The 18302-nt window shown below is 51.9% G+C and overlaps 1 protein-coding gene across 3 annotated transcripts in view; it reads left to right on the top strand.

The window, feature by feature from the left end:
- The window catches only part of NCOA1 (nuclear receptor coactivator 1), a 446052-nt gene that overhangs the window by 196346 nt on the left and 231404 nt on the right, over positions 1-18302 (top strand). The window contains exon 1 of one of the 3 annotated variants that reach the window (XM_075598642.1): positions 7756-7971. The exons of 1 other annotated variant lie outside the window; for it this stretch is intronic. The gene's annotated coding sequence lies outside the window, so the exon portion shown is untranslated. Of the gene's footprint in view, positions 1-7755; positions 7972-12266; positions 12286-18302 lie in introns of those variants that run through there. One more of the 3 variants, XM_075598643.1, reaches the window with a different exon arrangement.

The following is an 18302-nucleotide window of genomic DNA, read 5'->3' as shown; positions in this document are numbered from 1 at the left end:
GTGAAGCGCTATGTACATTAATGGCGCCATATAAATAAAGACATACAGTACATACATGCATACTATTGACTGTCGTTAGCAGTGAGGAGCTTAAAGGAGCATTTCTTTAAAAATAAATGTATTTGTATTACACTACATGGGAAGCAGGGGGTCTCCGGCGTTTAACCACGTTGATTTCAGCTCCGGGACCCCCTGCTCCCTGATATACTTACATCGGAAGGTGACGCAGGTATCTCACTGCGGCTTAACTGTCCCACCGCACGCAGGGCAATAAGGAAGTCGCAAATGTTCATTCTGCCCTCACTCTCTTAGGCCCAATTACACAAAGCTATTGAGCGTGACGTTAACTTACATTAACATCATGTGAATAGTAATGCTTATCCACTAAAGAGCAAAACGTGACATTAACCCAGTTCAGCTGCATTTTTACAGCCTTTAGGGAAATTGACATGCAAATAAGGAGTTATCATAACTGCGCATATCCACAAAAGTCTGTTACGGTTAACACGGGGACATAACGCCACGTTCGTTAGGTCATCCCTACATTTGGCGTCACTCACATTCAGAACAACAAGTCGAGGTATACACTGTACCTGTGAACACCCCAGAGATACCTGGGAAATAAGCTAATTTGAATATGCAAAGTATATTCAAATGAGGCCCATTAGCATATTTCCCAGGCACCTCGGGTGTGTTAATAATGATGTCTCCACATGTTGTATAGAGGAGTGTTGTGGGAGGTATGTAAGCAGTGTTGTCACGTCTCCGGTTGGGCACTTACCTCCGGGCTACGTGTTTAGCCTGCCAATCTCCGGCTGGCGGCGAATTGCGGCTTGGAGCGGCGACGTCTCCGGCATCCTCCAGCATGATGCCACCTTGCCATGACAACGGGGCGCTACATGACGTCACGTAGCCATGTTCATAGGAGTTGGAGGGGGAGTTGCAGGAAATTGACGGGAGACGCCGCCGCACCGCGCCACCGCAGGTCAGAGAATTTGTTTTTTACATTTTTCTCCGGGTTGGCCTTCAGTAGAAGGTGGCAACCCTGTATGTAAGTCAGTGGTCAGTGGGTACCATGTAAATCCCTATCCCCTCACCCTAAAACCCTCAATCCCTTACCCTAACCCGTTAAGCCCTTACCCATAAACCCTCAATCCTTTACCTTAACCCGTTAAGCCCTTACTCTAAAATCCCTTACAATAACCTGTTAACTCCATTCCCCAAAAACCCTTACAGTAACCCATTAACCCCTAACCTAAACCCCTTACCCTAATGCCCAATTGTACCCCGTACCCCCTTACCCAAACCGTTAACCCCTTACCCTAAAACATCTAAAGTTAACCCCAAATACTAACACTAATTTCTCTAACCGCTGACTTACCGTTACGGTGAAACGGCCGGCGGCGAGCTGTCCCCTGCGGCTGATCGCGTTGGCGAGATGGAGCGCGCCGAAACGTCCCTTTCCATGTTAAGTAACGTCACGTTATTTACCCTGATTTCGTGTATCTGGGCCTCAGGTGCCTATCCCATGGGGCGTGAAACGGTGTCATGTATCAATAACAATGCACCCTTCCAACCCAATGCATCAGTAACTGTGCGTTACCTGATTCAGAGAGTAGTCATTCAATATGCCAGGAAGCTTTCTGATGTATTTTTTTATGTAGTTAAAATGTTCCCAAGCCCGGGGAAGACGTAAATAAATGCGTAGATACGACAGAGTGAAGAACTGGAGAAAAGAGCCCGATTGTCTCTGTATCCGTCTCTTGTATCAGACAAATGCCCCATTGTGTCCCTGATAACAGAAGTGGCCGGGTAATCCTGGCTTTTACACTTCAGGCAGATCACTATGTGCACAGGATTAACCCACCTTTCACATGGGAGATTTACAGAGGGTCCAAAAAAGGGACGGTCCAGGGAACCCTGTGATCTTGTCGTAATAAGAGCCTTTTTTTTAAACAAAACACGTACAGCGTCGGGGGGGGGGGGGGGGGCTTGAAATGCATGGCAGGCCCTCCTGTATTGCATGGGTTAACTCTGATAGCAGAGGTAGGCAACTCCAGTCCTCAGGGGTCACCAACAGGTCAGGTTTTCAAGATATCCCTGCTTCAGCACAGTGGCTCAATCAGTCGAATTGAGCCACCTATGCTGAAGCAGTGATATTCTGAACACCTGATCTAAACTAATTCTACAGCCCTCACTTCAGTCCTAACCCGTATTATAAAAGCTTTAACTATCTTAAATATTACAAAATACTGACGAGGTGCATTACATCATAAAAATAGTGGTTAATTAAAAACAATTATAATATGTATATGTAACAGTGTTCCCCCCCCCCCCCCCCCTCCCCAATCGCAGATCAGGGCCATTACGGGGTGTGTGTGTGGTGCATACCTGCTGGTAACAAGAGGGCTGAGTCGTCCGCGGTGACTTGGGGACACAGGAACAGGCTCCAGGGATATGGAGGCGATCTCCCACGGTAGAACTGTACCTCTCCCCCCAGTTAGATAACACACCAGACAGGAGGTATATTGCAAAACAGGAACAGGTTTATTACTACTCGTAGTGCAGTAATACGGGTACTCAGCAGTCACCTGCCGGATCACAGTCTCTTCTCGCAGATATCACCGGAGATAGTCCCTGGACAGTCACTACGGGCCTAGGGCACCCGCAGCCGTCCCAGCTCTTCCCCACCTCCCTAGCGGAGAAGAGGTATAGTCACTCTACTCCTCCCCTGAGGGAAGAGCACATAGGAAGGTCCCAATCTCAGGCTCCCAGTCGTGACCTGCCTTCCTCATGGGGAAGGAACAACCAACTGCCCTTAAGTACAGATAGAGGGCGGGCATCCCGTTGGCCCAGCCACAACAGGATATGCCACCCCCTGCTGTCACTCCAGCGCAGCACCAAAGGATGAAGGGGGGAAACCCCATGATAACTACTGGCAAACCTGTGAATACCAGGGTTTACTGCCAGCCCATTGGGTAGATTTAGTAGCCAGGGGGTACCCCGCTACATATATATATAAATATATATATATATATATATTTATATATACAGCTAAACCCCGTTATAACGCGCCTCGTTATACCGCGATTCGGTTATAACGCGGTTTTCCCGTGGCTCCCGTTTTTAAAAAAAAAAAAAAAATTGCACACTGCACACTGCACACACTCACTGCACACACACTGCTCATTGCTCACACTGCCACACTGCACACACACTGCACACTGCACACACACTGCTCATTGCTCACACTGACACACTGCACACACACTGCACACTGCACACACACTGCACACTGCACACACACTGCTCATTGCTCACACTGCACACACTGACACACTGCACACACACTGCACACTGCACACACACACTGCACACACACTGCACATTGCTCACACTGACACACTGCACACACTGCACACACTGCACTGCACACTGCACACTGCACACACACTGCTCATTGCTCACACTGCACACACTGACACACTGCACACACACTGCACACACACTGCACGCACACTGCACACTGCACACACACTGCACACTGCTCATTGCTCACACTGCGCACACTGACACACTGCACACACACTGACACACTGCACACACACTGCACACACACTGCTCATTGGACACACTGCACACACACTGCACACTGCACACACACTGCTCATTGGACACACTGCACACACACTGCACACTGCACACACACTGCTCATTGCTGACACTGCACACACTGACACACTGCACACACACTGCACACTGCACACACACTGCTCATTGCTCACACTGCACACACTGACACACTGCACACACACTGCACACTGCACACACACTGCTCATTGCTCACACTGCACACACTGCACACACTGCACACACTGACACACTGCACACACACTGCACACTGCACACAATTATTATATAGAAATAAACAGACAACTGCACTTTAACAGATGTATTTTGCCTGTCTTGTGACTTTTGTTTCACAAAGTTAAGGGGGTGGGAAGTCATTGTGCTGTGGGGGTTGGGGGGGTGGCGGGGCCCTGCGCTGCGCTGCGGCTACGGCGGGCCCTGTACTGCGGCGGGGGGGGGGGTTAGCGGTCTGTGTGTGTGAGTGCGAGTGCCTGTCTGTGTGTGTGTGTGAGTGCGTGAGTGCCTGCATGTGTGTGCGCGCGTGTGTGTGTATGAGTGCGTGAGTGCCTGTGTGTGTGTGTGTGTGTGTGTGTGTGTATGTGTGTATGTATGAGTGCTCCAGCCCGAGTCCGTGGAGGGAGGGGGGGGGAGAGTAGCGGGTCCCTCCTGCAGCCAGTGGAGGGAGGGACCCATAGAAATGAACAGCACTTGTGTTACCAAAAGATGAAGATGATCATCTTGGCAATGAGGCTAGGCAGATTTCTGTACCAAAGATAGATTACATGTCAGCAAGATTGTCATCTGTTGTTAAATACCCCACACGTTGCACATAGTGTTAGCATATTAAAGCGAGGCCTTTTTACCATGCTTAAGTTCTACATACCTGGTCCCTCCTGCAGTCCGGGGAGGGGGGGGAGAGTAGCAGCTCCCTCCTGCAGTCCGTGTAGGGAGGGGGGGGGGGAGAGTAGCAGCTCCCTCCTGCAGTCCGTGGAGGGAGGGGGGGGAGAGTAGCGGGTCCCTCTGCTCAAGCCACGCCCCCCCTCCCTGTCAAACCTCCCACCTCCCGCTCCGGCTCTTACACTTACTTACACACACACTCAGACACTTACACACACTCACAGACACTTACACACACGCGAGGGCCCTGTGCTGCGGCGGGGGGGGGGGGGGGGTTAGCGGTCTTCCGGAGACTGCTTACCTGTCTCCAAAAGCAGCACACTTATGCAGGCACCCCTCACGTTCGCCGTGCGCATGCGCATGCGCCGTGCGGCTCGTGAGGAGTGGATGTTGCCTGCCAGTTCCCGCGGTGACAGGGGGAAGCGGGGACAGGAGGGACATCCCCGCTCCCATCTCCTGCCCCGCGGCCTGTCCCGCGGTGACAGGGGGAAGCGGGGACAGGAGGGACATCCCCGCTCCCATCTCCTGCCCCGCGGCCTGTCCCGCGGTGACAGGGGGAAGCGGGGACAGGAGGGACATCCCCGCTCCCATCTCCTGCCCCGCGGCCTGTCCCGCGGTGACAGGGGGAAGCGGGGAGCGGAGGGACATGCCCGCTCCCATCTCCTGTCCCGCGGGATGAATATGCGCTAAAGCGCGGCGGGCATTTTTTTTTCTCGCGACCCCGTTAGTAACGCGGTGGTCTCGGGGTGGACCCCGAGACCCGCGTTATAACGGGGTTTAGCTGTATATACAAAGTGGTTGATAAAACACCCAAAAATCTACTCGCCACCTAGTCCCGCCCCCAATCCCGCCATGCTTGGGCGGCCATGAGGAGGTCGCCACGGGGTAAAATCCAGTCGCCACGGGCCTGTAGGTGAATGGATTTGTCGAACACTGTATATATATATATATTGACCCGGTAAAAAAACAACATGCTTCTTTTACCTTTAATAAACTACCAAAAATAAAAGACATTTGTATTCTCCATCCACAGTGCTTAGATCCTCTTTGTCTATCCCTGTAACATGTTTAGATCCTACGGGATCTTGTTGATTTTCAGTTCATGTTGGATGTCAGGTGGTAGCACAGATCTCAGGTGAATTGGGGGGTTGGGGTGTGCGTGCGCAGTGCCGGATTAAGGGCTGGGCTGGCTGGTTGTCGTCCAAAATGGGCGCCAAAACAATAGCGGTCAGCGCGCTCTCACACCGTCGTGAGGCGCATAGTAGTGATGTCCGTACTGCGTGCCGCGCTGACACTGCTACGCGGTGGAGCGCCTCACGAATGTGAGAGAGCATGACATGCGCGCACACAGAGGACACTCGACGTGTCCGCCAGCAGCCATGACACGGTTTGTAACTTCCTGCGGTGCGTGTAGGGTTGCCAGGTGTGCGGTATTGAACCAGACAGCCCGGTATTTGGTTACTCTGTCCGGTAAAAAATGAGAGATAATACCGGACATGAATGTGTGCGGGGGAGGCATGTATGTGTGCGGGGGGATATGTATGTGTGCGGAGGGGACATGTATGTGTGCGGGGGGATATGTATGTGTGCGGAGGGGACATGTATGTGTGCGTGGGGGGGGCATTTATGTGTACGGAGGGGACATGAATGTGTGCGGGGGGATATGTATGTGTGTGGGAGGGGGGGACATGTATGTGTGCGGAGGGGACATGTATGTGTGCGGGAGGGGGGACAATTATGTGTGCGGGAGGGGGGACAATTATGTGTGCGGGAGGGGGGACAATTATGTGTGCGGGAGGGCGGACAATTATGTGTGCGGGGGGACAATTATGTGTGCGGGGGGGACATGTATGTGTGAGGGAGAGGAGGACAATTATGTGTGCGGGGGAGGACATGTATGTGTGCAGGGTGGGGGTACATGCATGTGTGCGGGGGGACATGTATGTGTGCGGGGGGGACATGTATGTGTGCGGGGGGACATGTATGTGTGCGGGGGGGGTACATGCATGTGTGCGGGGGGACATGTATGTGTGCGGGGGCGACATGTATGTGTGCGGGGGGCATGTATGTGTATGGGGGGACATGTATGTGTGCGGGGGACATGTATGTGTGCGGGGGGCATGTATGTGTGCGGGTGGGGGACATGTATGTGTGCGGGGGGGACATGTATGTGTGCGGGGAGCATGTATGTGTATGGGGGGACATGTATGTGTGCGGGGGAACATGTATGTGTGCGGGGGGCATGTATGTGTGCGGGTGTGGACATGTATGTGTGCGGGGGGCATGTATGTGTGCGGGGGGGCATGTATGTGTGCGGGAGGACATGTATGTGTGCGGGAGGACATGTATGTGTGCGGGGGGACATGTATGTGTGCGGGAGGACATGTATGTGTGCGGGGGGACATGTATGTGTGCGGGGGGCATGTATGTGTGCGGGGGGCATGTATGTGTGCGGGTGGGGGACATGTATGTGTGCGGGGGGCATGTATGTGTGCGGGGGGGCATGTATGTGTGCGGGAGGACATGTATGTGTGCGGGAGGACATGTATGTGTGCGGGAGGACACACAGGAGGCGCGGGCGCACACGCAGGAGGCGCGGGCGCACACGCAGGAGGCGCGGGCGCACACGCAGGAGGCGCGGGCGCACACGCAGGAGGCGCGGGCGCACACGCAGGAGGAGCGGGCGCACACGCAGGAGGCTCGGGCGCACACGCAGGAGGAGCGGGCGCACACGCAGGAGGAGCGGGCGCACACGCAGGAGGCGCGGGCGCACACGCAGGAGGAGCGGGCGCACACGCAGGAGGCGCGGGCGCACACGCAGGAGGCGCGGGCGCACACGCAGGAGGCGCGGGCGCACACGCAGGAGGCGCGGGCGCACACGCAGGAGGCGCGGCCGCAAGCAGCCAGGACAGAATTTTCCGCGCATTGCGGGACTTAAAAAAAATAAACGTATCCTGGCTGCCAACCTGAGTGTCCTGAGCGTGCGCTCGCTCACACACACACACACGGCAGCCGCGCAAGGTGCGCTGCGACTGGGGAGACGAAGAACATTTAAACGAGGTGGCGAAGTAACCTGTGGCACAGCGGCGGTCAGTAGGTGTGCCAAATTTTGTGCGCAATAAAGTCTCGGTCTGACACTGTGTGTGTGTGTGTGTGAGAGCGAGAGCTCGCAGAGTAATTACTGATCAGCTGGTAGGGGAGTCAAGTGACACAGTGCTGGCTGGGATTCAGTGTGCTGTCATGGAGGAAGCTGGCAGCATGAGCCGAGCAGTACAGTATCCACGCTGAGTGTGCTACAGCGACAGGCTCAGACACACAGGGGCGAGCAGCAGCGAGCCGCCAGCGCGCGGTATCCAGAGCACGGTGTGTGTGTGCCGCAGCATGCCGGGGACCCCGGATCTCCCCGGATCACCAGCCACCGCGGGGGATTAGCACGCCGCCGGGGTAAGAGCACATACCTAATATTACTCGTCTCTTCTCCTGGCGTTAGGGAGCACTGCATGCTTTGTGTTAACTCCGTCTGCGCTGGGGAGGGATTACAAGGCATTCCTACAATCCCTGCCAGCGCTGCGGGTGTTAAAGCGGATAAATATTAGGGTTTGTTTCTTTTTTGGGGGGGGGGTTTCAGGAGAAGTCAGATTCCCCCCCCCCCCCTTGGTTAACCAAGTGGGTGAGTGACATGCTGCTGAAGAGGGTTATTAAAGGGTTAATGGTGTTCAAGGAGGCGCTGGAGTAGCTCGGTAGTAATGTGGCTGCCTTTGAAGTGGTTGAATCCGTCGGCTTTTCTTGTGTCTTTGTGCGAGTCACTTTAATGTTGGTGCCGGAGGCACATGGACGTAGAGCGTAAGCTCTGCGGGTTAGGGGCTCGTTGCGCCTGCACAATGCTTGTGCGCAGCAGCATGTACACTGTCAGCGCTATATATAGGAAGGTATGGATATTAATCGCAGGCTATGAGGCAGCAGTAAGGCTCCGGGTGTGTGTGAGGCTCACAGAAGTACAGAAAGGGCAGGGATGACAGCATAAATATTACCCCCTATAGTTTCATCCCAATTGCACTGATAGCGTTTTTAGGGCCATCTCCAACACCTCTAAACCCGTGAGCCCCACTGAAATGTGGTATCGTCATTGTATTGCCAGCAGCGGCAAATATTCCAGGTTGAAATGCATTATTGATACTTGTTCACTGTACCTCTCCCTGCCTCTCCCTCTCCAACCCTATTTCCTTTTAATCCCCCGACACTCCACATTTTGTACGCGGTGAAGCCTCGGCAGAAACACGCTGTGCAGCGCTGCTCCCGTCTCCCCGATGTTACGGTAACGCTCCGGGGCGCAGGGGGAGACGTCGGGCACAACGTGTGCAATTATCTCATGCAGGCAAATCTCCACCTCTGGCACTGCTGTACAGTATTACTCCAGTGCTACATCGTAGGGGCGAATCCCGGGCTGAAAATGACATTTCCACTGTGACCTTGGAGAGGCGGGGAGGGGGAGCACGTGTAAATGTTTAAACTGGCTGAATCTGGCAGGTAGGCACAGCTCCGAAAAGTGAGACTGTTTCATGTTAGAGGCACGGCACGTTTAAAGCGAGAGAGGGCCTTGGGATTGCTCAACAAGTAGTTAATGATTGATGGTGAAATCAAATGCAGCGGCCCCAAGTTAATGATTCCAGGTCTCCCGAGTATTGGGGCATCTGTGGAGCGATCAGTTGGCTTGGATCTATACCATAGAGTGTAAGCTCTTCGGAGCAGGGGGGGGGTTGGCAGTCCCTGTGTGTTACCTTTTTTGTTATTCGTGCTTGATCATTCCTAAGGCTGCGCTTATAGCGACAGCGACGTCGCGTCAAAACAAATGCATTGCCGCCGCCGCCGCATGCGCTTATAGTAAGTGTGACGCGACGGAACGCCGGCTTGGTCGCGATCGCTGGAAGTTATCTCAGTTTGATTTTTTCAGCGACCGTCGCCGGCACCGTAAGCGTAGCCTAAGGCGTCTTTGCCATTTCTGAATGTGGAAACACGCACGGGAATTTGCTGGCAATACACGCATCGGATGCGCCAATGTACAAGCATGATGTACGCCTACAATATCGAGATCTATTCCAAATACACGTAGAGATGTTCAGATATGATCTGATTTATTTCTTTTACTATCTGTGACTAAATGCTGTAGTTATGCTCTGGGATATGTGTGTGTGTATGTATGTGTGTGTGTGTGTGTATGTATGTATGTGTGTGTGTATGTATGTATATATATATATATATATATATATATATATATATATATATATATATATATATATATATATATATATATACAGTGTTCGACAAACCTATACATTTGCTCGCCCCGGGCGAGTGGATTTAACCCCTGGGCGAGTAAATATTGGCCCAAGCAGCACACGTTTGGTACTAGGTGGCGAGTAGATTTTTTTGTGTGGCGAGTAGATTTTTTGGTGATTTGTCAACCACTGTGTATATATATACACTATATTAAACACTATATATATATATATATATATATATATATATATATATATATATATATATATATATATAGTGTTTAATTCCACACTGGGAATTTAAAATGGCGGCGGCTGTTCACACAGTTGAAGTGAAAAAACGTGAGTTGCCATGGGTACTCTAACGGGACAACATTACAGTGTGCATGATATAGCATTGAGGTGGGAACTCTTTTCCCGTGTTCTTATCTCTAATTGTATGTACTGTACTCCTTGTATGTTTAGAGGTAGAATCACTTCTGCCCAATTCCCCCACACCCCATTCATCCCCCTTTTTTGTTTTTACACGGATGAGAAGCCGGGGGTCCCGGAGTTGAACCACGTTATTTCAGCCACGGGGGATACCCTGACTCCTCAAGATACTTCCATGTAAAACTAGCGCCACTACCACCCCCTACCAGGGGAAAGAAAATGGCGGGTCAAATGTTAAACTCGGGGCCCACTCCCCAGGAGCAGAAATGAATGCGGTTCAGATCTGGGGACCCCCTGCTCCCCATCCATGGAGAAAACAAGAGGGGGGGAAAGAGGGGTAATTTGGACCTTTAAAACCTCTGTTCTTCCACTATAAAGCACTACACACAAAGTTGGAGCTATATAAAATGAATAATAATTACGACCGTATATACATTTATATACATACTTCACAAGTCCGGTGGGGAACAGGCCGTTTTTCCACACTGGAGCTATAAGCCAATATTTGCAGACGCCTGTCTGTTCATGATCACATTTTTATTGTTTGCAGTATATAAACGCTGCTGATAATTCTGCATACGGGACATATTTGTGTCCAGAGTTGAAATGATTTCTTTGCTTGCAGCAGGAAGGAATAAAAAAGGCCCATGAGCATGACATGTTCCGTGTTCCTGGCGGTCTCTTGTGTCACGGGGAGTCTGTCCCACTTATCGCTGCCGAGCTCCTGTTTTTCTTCTGTTGTCAGGATTACTCTGTCAGCTTTTCTTGACCAGTGGAGACTCCATACGTTCCGTCCCCCAAAATAACCAACATTGAGATTGAAACGGCAACAGCTTTTGTTAATAGATACATACAGGAGGTCCCCCGTCTTCTCACCAACCAACTCCGAAATTTGAGCGCATGATCCTTCCCATCATGACTCGTAACCACAGCCACGTTGGCCATCCTCCTGGCCAGATGTTCACCAACACCTAGGGTCGCGCATGCCCGCTGCCCTTGGCCAGGCATGTCCCTATGACCTCACCTGAGACCACCTGTGTCCCCCCCCAAACCTTGAGCTGGCTTGATGGTGAGAATTAACACCTGGGCCTCCTGCACACCCCGCCAAAGTCAAGGTCATTTAAAACCTTAAACTTGACTCACTTCACTGCCATTTGCAGACCTCCTGCCAAACCCAAATATCAATCCCTACCACCGACACGTGTACCCCATCCCGCCTGAATAACCCAGTCATATCCCCTTCTACATCCCTGTGACACCGAAAAAACCCCTACAGATATCGAAAACTTTTTAATGCACCTGTTCAATTACCTCCTATACCTCTCAATACTCCGTCCCTCTCTCCAATGCATCCTCTGCAAGAGTAGTGGCCACCTGCAGTCCTCAATGGCCACCAACAGGTCAGGTTATCCCTGCTTCAGCACAGGTGGCTCAATCAGTCTGAGCCACCTGCGCTGACGCAGGGATACCCCTAATACCTGGCCTGTTGGTGGCCACCCTTTGCTCTGCACAATTTCCGACCAACGCAATACTAATCTGGCAAACGGACACCTTCTCTCTTAAATACCCTAAAGCCCTCCCCCCTTTTAACCCTAGCATAGCCAGCGGGCTCCCCCTGGTCATGCTCACTCCCTCACGGGGCTCAGGAGTTTCTTCCCAATCAGAGGCGGGGGAAGCAGATTGGGCCACAGGATGGTGATGCAATGGAAGGGGCGTTAGATTGGTTGGGACAGTAAATAGAAAACCCGTCTTGGGGCCGTTGCGGACGAAACACCATTACAGCGGCAATCCCCCAAACTCGTTATTTCTCCATATGTTTATTTTACAGAATTTGAACCAGGGGTTTTTTTGTAGCTCCGGAGACCGCCCCGGTTCCCGAGATACTTGCCGGTGTTTCCGTTTCCTTCAGAAAAATAAAAGGGCCACCAAGTCAAAAGGTAGCCACAATGTCATCAGTGACTGGCTGCCATCTTTAAATGTCCAGATAGAACACCAGCCATGAAACCAGTGAACATGACAGCATCGTGACATTGTCACTCAGTGTGTAAAGGTAATACAGGTCTCCGTTCTGACATCATCAGACCTTTTCTCGCGATGGGACACTCTCTCATGACCTCGTTAGCTGTAAACAGGACATGCCAATCTTTTGCCTTTTTTATTCTTTTCTCGTATTGATGATCGGGTACAAATGCTACTAACTAAATGAAACCTTTTGCTGCGCGAGGTGCCTGGGAACGCACTGCGTACCAGTAAAAGGGTTAATGGCGTAGTCCCACTTATATGCACACACTTTATATTGGAGTTGTGATATAGAGAAAGAACTCAGCCATATAACATCGCCTCCCTGCTCTCTCTACTGTATATTGAGTTGTGATATAGTGAAAGAACTCAGAAGAACATCAGCTCCCTGCTCTCTCTGTCACGCTGCTCTCTGCTCTCTCTGCCATGCTGCTCCCTGCTCTCTGCCACGCTGCTCTCTTCTCTCTCTGTCACGCTGCTCTCTGCTCTCTCTGCCACGCTGCTCCCTGCTCTCTCTGCCACGCTGCTCCCTGCTCTCTCTGCCACGCTGCTCCCTGCTCTCTCTGCCACGCTGCTCCCTGCTCTCTCTGCCACGCTGCTCCCTGCTCTCTCTGTCACGCTGCTCCCTGCTCTCTCTGTCACGCTGCTCCCTGCTCTCTCTGTCACGCTGCACCCTGCTCTCTCTGCCACGCTGCTCCCTGCTCTCTCTGCCACGCTGCTCCCTGCTCTCTCTGCCACGCTGCTCCCTGCTCTCTCTGCCACGCTGCTCCCTGCTCTCTCTGTCACGCTGCTCCCTGCCACGCTGCTCCCTGCTCTCCCTGCCACGCTGCTCCCTGCCACGCTACTCCCTGCTCTCCCTGCCACGCTGCTCCTTGCTCTCTGCCACGCAGCTCCTTGCTCCCTGCCACGCTGCTCCCTGCTCTCTCTGTCACGCTGCTCCCTGCTCTCTCTGTCACGCTGCTCCCTGCTCTCCCTGCCACGCTGCTCCCTGCCACGCTGCTCCCTGCCACGCTGCTCCCTGCTCTCCCTGCCACGCTGCTCCTTGCTCCCTGCCACGCTGCATGTGTACACACGTGGGGCTGATGAATGGAGTTAAGACATTTGCGTTTGTGGCTCTGTTTGCTGCTATGACAAATAGTCGCAGGCTCTGTTTAAACGGCTGTATTTGTGCAGAAGTTCAGCTGGGGTAACGTGTAACACGCAGCATGACACGCAGTATAACACGCAGTATAACACGCAGCAAAGCTCCCGAGAAGGAGAACGCTCCGGCGGCGGCGAAACGTATGTCATAAATCTCCCCAGGGCCCCATAAAGGAACAGACTGCAGGTCAAATATTTCCAGCGCTGGTGTTTTCTCTGACATCCTGTGGGACGGGATTCATACCACTAAGGAGAGGCCAGCGGTGTGTGCAGTATGTGTCTCATTACCTAGTTACATGTGTCTCAGTACCTAGTTACATGTGTCTCATTACCTAGTTACATGTGTCTCATTACCTAGTTACATGTGTCTCAGTACCTAGTTACATGTGTCTCAGTACCTAGTTACATGTGTCTCATTGCCTAGTTACGTGTATCATTACCTAGTTACATGTGTCTCATTACCTAGTTACATGTGTATCATTACCTAGTTACATGTGTCTCATTACCTAGTTACATGTGTCTCATTACCTAGTTACATGTGTCTCATTACCTAGTTACATGTGTCTCATTACCTAGTTACATGTGTCTCATTACCTAGTTACATGTCTCATTACCTAGTTACATGTGTCTCATTACCTAGTTACATGTGTACGTTCTACCTAGTTACATGAGTACGTGTGTATGTTCTACCTACGTACGTATACGTGTGTATATGCCAACTTCCACCTAGTTACATATGTACGTGTTTATGTTCTACATACCATAGTTACATGTGTACAGTATATTCTATTCTAATAATCACTATTGAAACCCGCTAGACAGGGAGCCAGCACTGGCGGAGGCCACTGCAGGTCTAGAGTTGAGTTCTTGCCCTGGGAGAGCCCGTAGTATGGAGGTCAACAGACTTGCCCAGTGCCTCGACAATATGGTAGTGCAGCTATTGGCTTCTGCTGCGTGACGCAGTGAAGGGAGGGCCTGGCGGAGAGAGGGCGAAGAGATAGGAAGACGGAGAGGATATGGTGGGTTGTAGTGTTTGCATGGGGTTTAGACCAGGGGTGTACAAACCCTAGTTTGTGGGTTGGGGGTGGTGGCAAGAGATTTTTTTTTTTAAGGGCGCAGCGGTTACAGAGGCCCTGCGCTCTTCCCCAAGGCCTCGGTGACTCGCCGCGCGACGGCTTGGTGTGACGTGTCGCCATGGCATCGTCAAATGATGCGGCGGGGTCACGTGACATCACATGACCCGCGGCTTTATTTGACACCGTTGCCATGGCAATGACCCTTGATACAAGGTGAGTGGGGGGAGCGCAGGTAGGGGGGCGCAGGACAAAGAGGTTGCAGACCCCTGGTTTAGAGTCCTCTCTATAGCAAGTTTAATAGATTAAATGTAGCTAACTGACATTTTTTTTTTTTTTTTACATTATTTTAAAGGGCAAATATTATAAAATGCTTTCAGCGTTTCCGAAAGCTCGGGGGCGTTTTCACAATCTTTATCTCATGTTTGCGGTTTTCAAAGCCGCTGGTTAAATTGTTGATTTTTTTGCCTTGTTCTTTATTTGTGAAGTAATTATGATGCCGTCATTAGTCAAACAGATAAATATCAGAAGCCCCGATATGCACGAATTCAGCAGAGCCGCAGGGCCGCAGGGCAGCAGGGCCGCAGGGCCGCAGAGCCGCAGGGCAGCAGGGCAGCAGGGCCGCAGGGCCGCAGAGCCGCAGGGCAGCAGGGCAGCAGGGCCGCAGAGCCGCAGGGCAGCAGGGCAGCAGGGCCGCAGGGCAGCAGGGCAGCAGGGCCGCAGAGCCGCAGGGCAGCAGGGCCGCAGAGCCGCAGGGCAGCAGGGCCGCAGGGCCGCAGGGCCGCAGGGCCACAGAGCCGCAGGGCAGCAGGGCCGCAGGGCAGCAGGGCCGCAGGGCAGCAGGGCCGCAGAGCCGCAGGGCAGCAGGGCCGCAGAGCCGCAGGGCCGCAGGGCCGCAGGGCAGCAGGGCAGCAGGGCAGCAGGGCCGCAGAGCCGCAGGGCAGCAGGGCCGCAGGGCAGCAGGGCCGCAGGGCAGCAGGGCCGCAGGGCAGCAGGGCAGCAGGGCCGCAGGGCAGCAGAGCCGCAGGGCAGCAGAGCCGCAGGGCAGCAGGGCAGCAGAGCCGCAGGGCAGCAGAGCCGCAGGGCAGCAGAGCCGCAGGGCAGCAGGGCCGCAGGGCCGCAGGGCAGCAGGGCCGCAGAGCCGCAGGGCCGCAGAGCCGCAGGGCAGCAGAGCCGCAGAGCCGCAGGGCCGCAGAGCCGCAGGGCAGCAGAGCCGCAGGGCAGCAGGGCAGCAGGGCCGCAGAGCCACAGGGCCGCAGAGCCGCAGGGCAGCAGAGCCGCAGGGCAGCAGGGCAGCAGGGCCGCAGAGCCGCAGGGCAGCAGGGCAGCAGGGCCGCAGGGCAGCAGAGCCGCAGGGCAGCAGGGCCGCAGGGCCGCAGGGCAGCAGGGCCGCAGAGCCGCAGGGCAGCAGAGCCGCAGGGCCGCAGAGCCACAGGGCCGCAGGGCAGCAGGGCCGCAGGGCCGCAGGGCCGCAGGATACAACTGGGGGAAATGGTTACTTTACGGGTGATGTCACGGTGTCCACCCTGAATAAGCAAAGTCCTGAATACGCTTCCAGCCCCAGCCACATACATTCATAAGTGTATCTTCCTGCGCCTCACACACCTGTAGTTTGGAAATAATTATATCGCTTCTCCCCTCACTCTTTTGGAAGGGGGTAAGCAGCACTGGAAATGTGCTTCCCAGATCACACCCCAGAGGTGGCTGCACGATGAGCACTCAAGGATTTAAGTCAATTAGCATAGAAAGTATGTATGTATATTCATTAATGTGTGTGTGTGTGTATATATATATATATATAAAAATATAGACACACACACATACAAGTTAGTCTTATTAACCCCTGACAGCAGAAAGGGTTTATCCCAACTATACACCCCTCTCCCTCTGTATACCCATTTCCGGTCTCCTTTATACAGCTTAAGCCTCAGTGCTCCATCCAATATGACAAATCATGTAGTTAAATACTTACCTGTTTTTCTTCATTATTTCACAGTTTCATAAAACTACATCTCAGTAGCACTCCTCACACACACACACACACACACACACACACACACACACACACACACACACACACACACACACACACACACACACACACACACACACACACACACACACACAATCATATTATTTCTAACATGTTTTACCATGTCCTGGGCAATACAGATACATGGTTACAAAGACATTGCATGCAAAGTAAGAGATAATATATATTATTGGCGTATGTAGCAGTTACAGACCAAATTAAAATGTGAAAGCTTTAGTTTGGAAAGAAGTTAGACTGGTGGTGGATGTGAGAGTCTCCGGTAGGTTGTTCCAGTTTTGGGGTGCACGGTAAGAGAAGGAGGAGCGGCCGGATACTTTGCTGAACCTTGGGACCATAAACAGTCTTTTGGAGTCTGATCTCAGATAAGTGCTGCATGTGGTAGGGGTGAGGAGCTTGTTCAGTTGGCTGGGTAGCTTGCCCAGAAAGTATTTCAAGACAAGACAGGAAAGGTGAACTTTGCGCCTAGACTCGAGTGATGACCAATCTAGTTCTTTGAGCATTTCGCAGTGATGTGTGTTGTAGTTGCATTGGAGGACAAAGCGGCATATTGAGTTGTAGTTACATTGGAGGACGAAGCAGCATATTGAGTTGTAGTTACATTGGAGGACTACGCGATGGTGTGTTGGGTTTGGGTTTTGAGCTTACAGGGGCTGTGTGTGTGTGTTCCCTTATACAACTGTTTAAATGCTGACTGCTACAAACAAATGAAGTATTCTTTCCATGTTGTAAGCGGCTCAATTTCCTTGTCAACATCAATACTCATAATGGAAATATATTACTATCGTAGACACTAATATCATTTTTTTATGTTCGCTTTACACATTTTTTAATTTAGGCTTTCAGCTAGGTAGTAAACTCAAATGACTGTACAATCACCGGAGATACGCTACCTACATTGAAACATAATAGACAATAAATTACTGGGAACATTTTTTTTCTTTTACCTTGGGAGATCATTTCAGTATTACATTTTTGTGTAATTGAAACACGTACGGGGAAGAAGCAGGTTTACCACCTTATATAAATGTTTACAGGTATTAGGTTATTCAGATACGATAATTAGAATGATATATATATATATTTATATATTCTTCCAAGTGCAGTTCTTTTCAACCTTTTAAGAACTGTGAAACCCTTTAAATATACAGGATAACTCTGCAGATCCCCCTTATAGACGTATTGGGGCTTTTGTGGAGTCCATACATAGATATCCTACAACAATTGGGTCTTGAACTATAAAATGTAGGCCATTGCAAAATGTTTGTTAGGAAACCCCTATTAGGCCGCGCTTATAGTGCCGGCGACTGCGACGTCGCCTGAAAACAAATACATTGCTGCTGCAGCCGCCGCGTGCGCTTATAGTGTGCGCGACGGCGACATAGCGCCGTCGCGGAAACTGGAAGCCGGCAAAATTGTATTTTTCAATGGCTGTCGCGTCACGTGACGGCCCTTTAACCAATCAAATTGCCGGAATCCCGCGACCCCGCCGCCCGGCGAAACACAACTTTCGCCGGTGGCGATGGGTGACGTCACCCGCCGTGTCGCCATCGACGGCACTATAGGCACGGCCTTACTGGGGTGACCAACTCCAGCCCTCAAGTGCCCCCAACAAGCCAGGTGTGAAGGATATCCCTGCTTCAGCACAGGAGGCTCTATCAGTTGCTCAGTCATTCTGACTGACATTGCAAAGCATGGGCACAACTAAAGATGGTTCTTTAAAAAATATATATATTTTCATTGTATTTCTTTTCTGCGTCGTGGGCAGCAATGTGTTAATACAGC

Source organism: Ascaphus truei, chromosome 4, assembly GCF_040206685.1.
Source record: "Ascaphus truei isolate aAscTru1 chromosome 4, aAscTru1.hap1, whole genome shotgun sequence".
NCBI classification, from domain to species: domain Eukaryota; kingdom Metazoa; phylum Chordata; class Amphibia; order Anura; family Ascaphidae; genus Ascaphus; species Ascaphus truei.
This window is presented reverse-complemented; position numbering and strand designations above follow the sequence as displayed.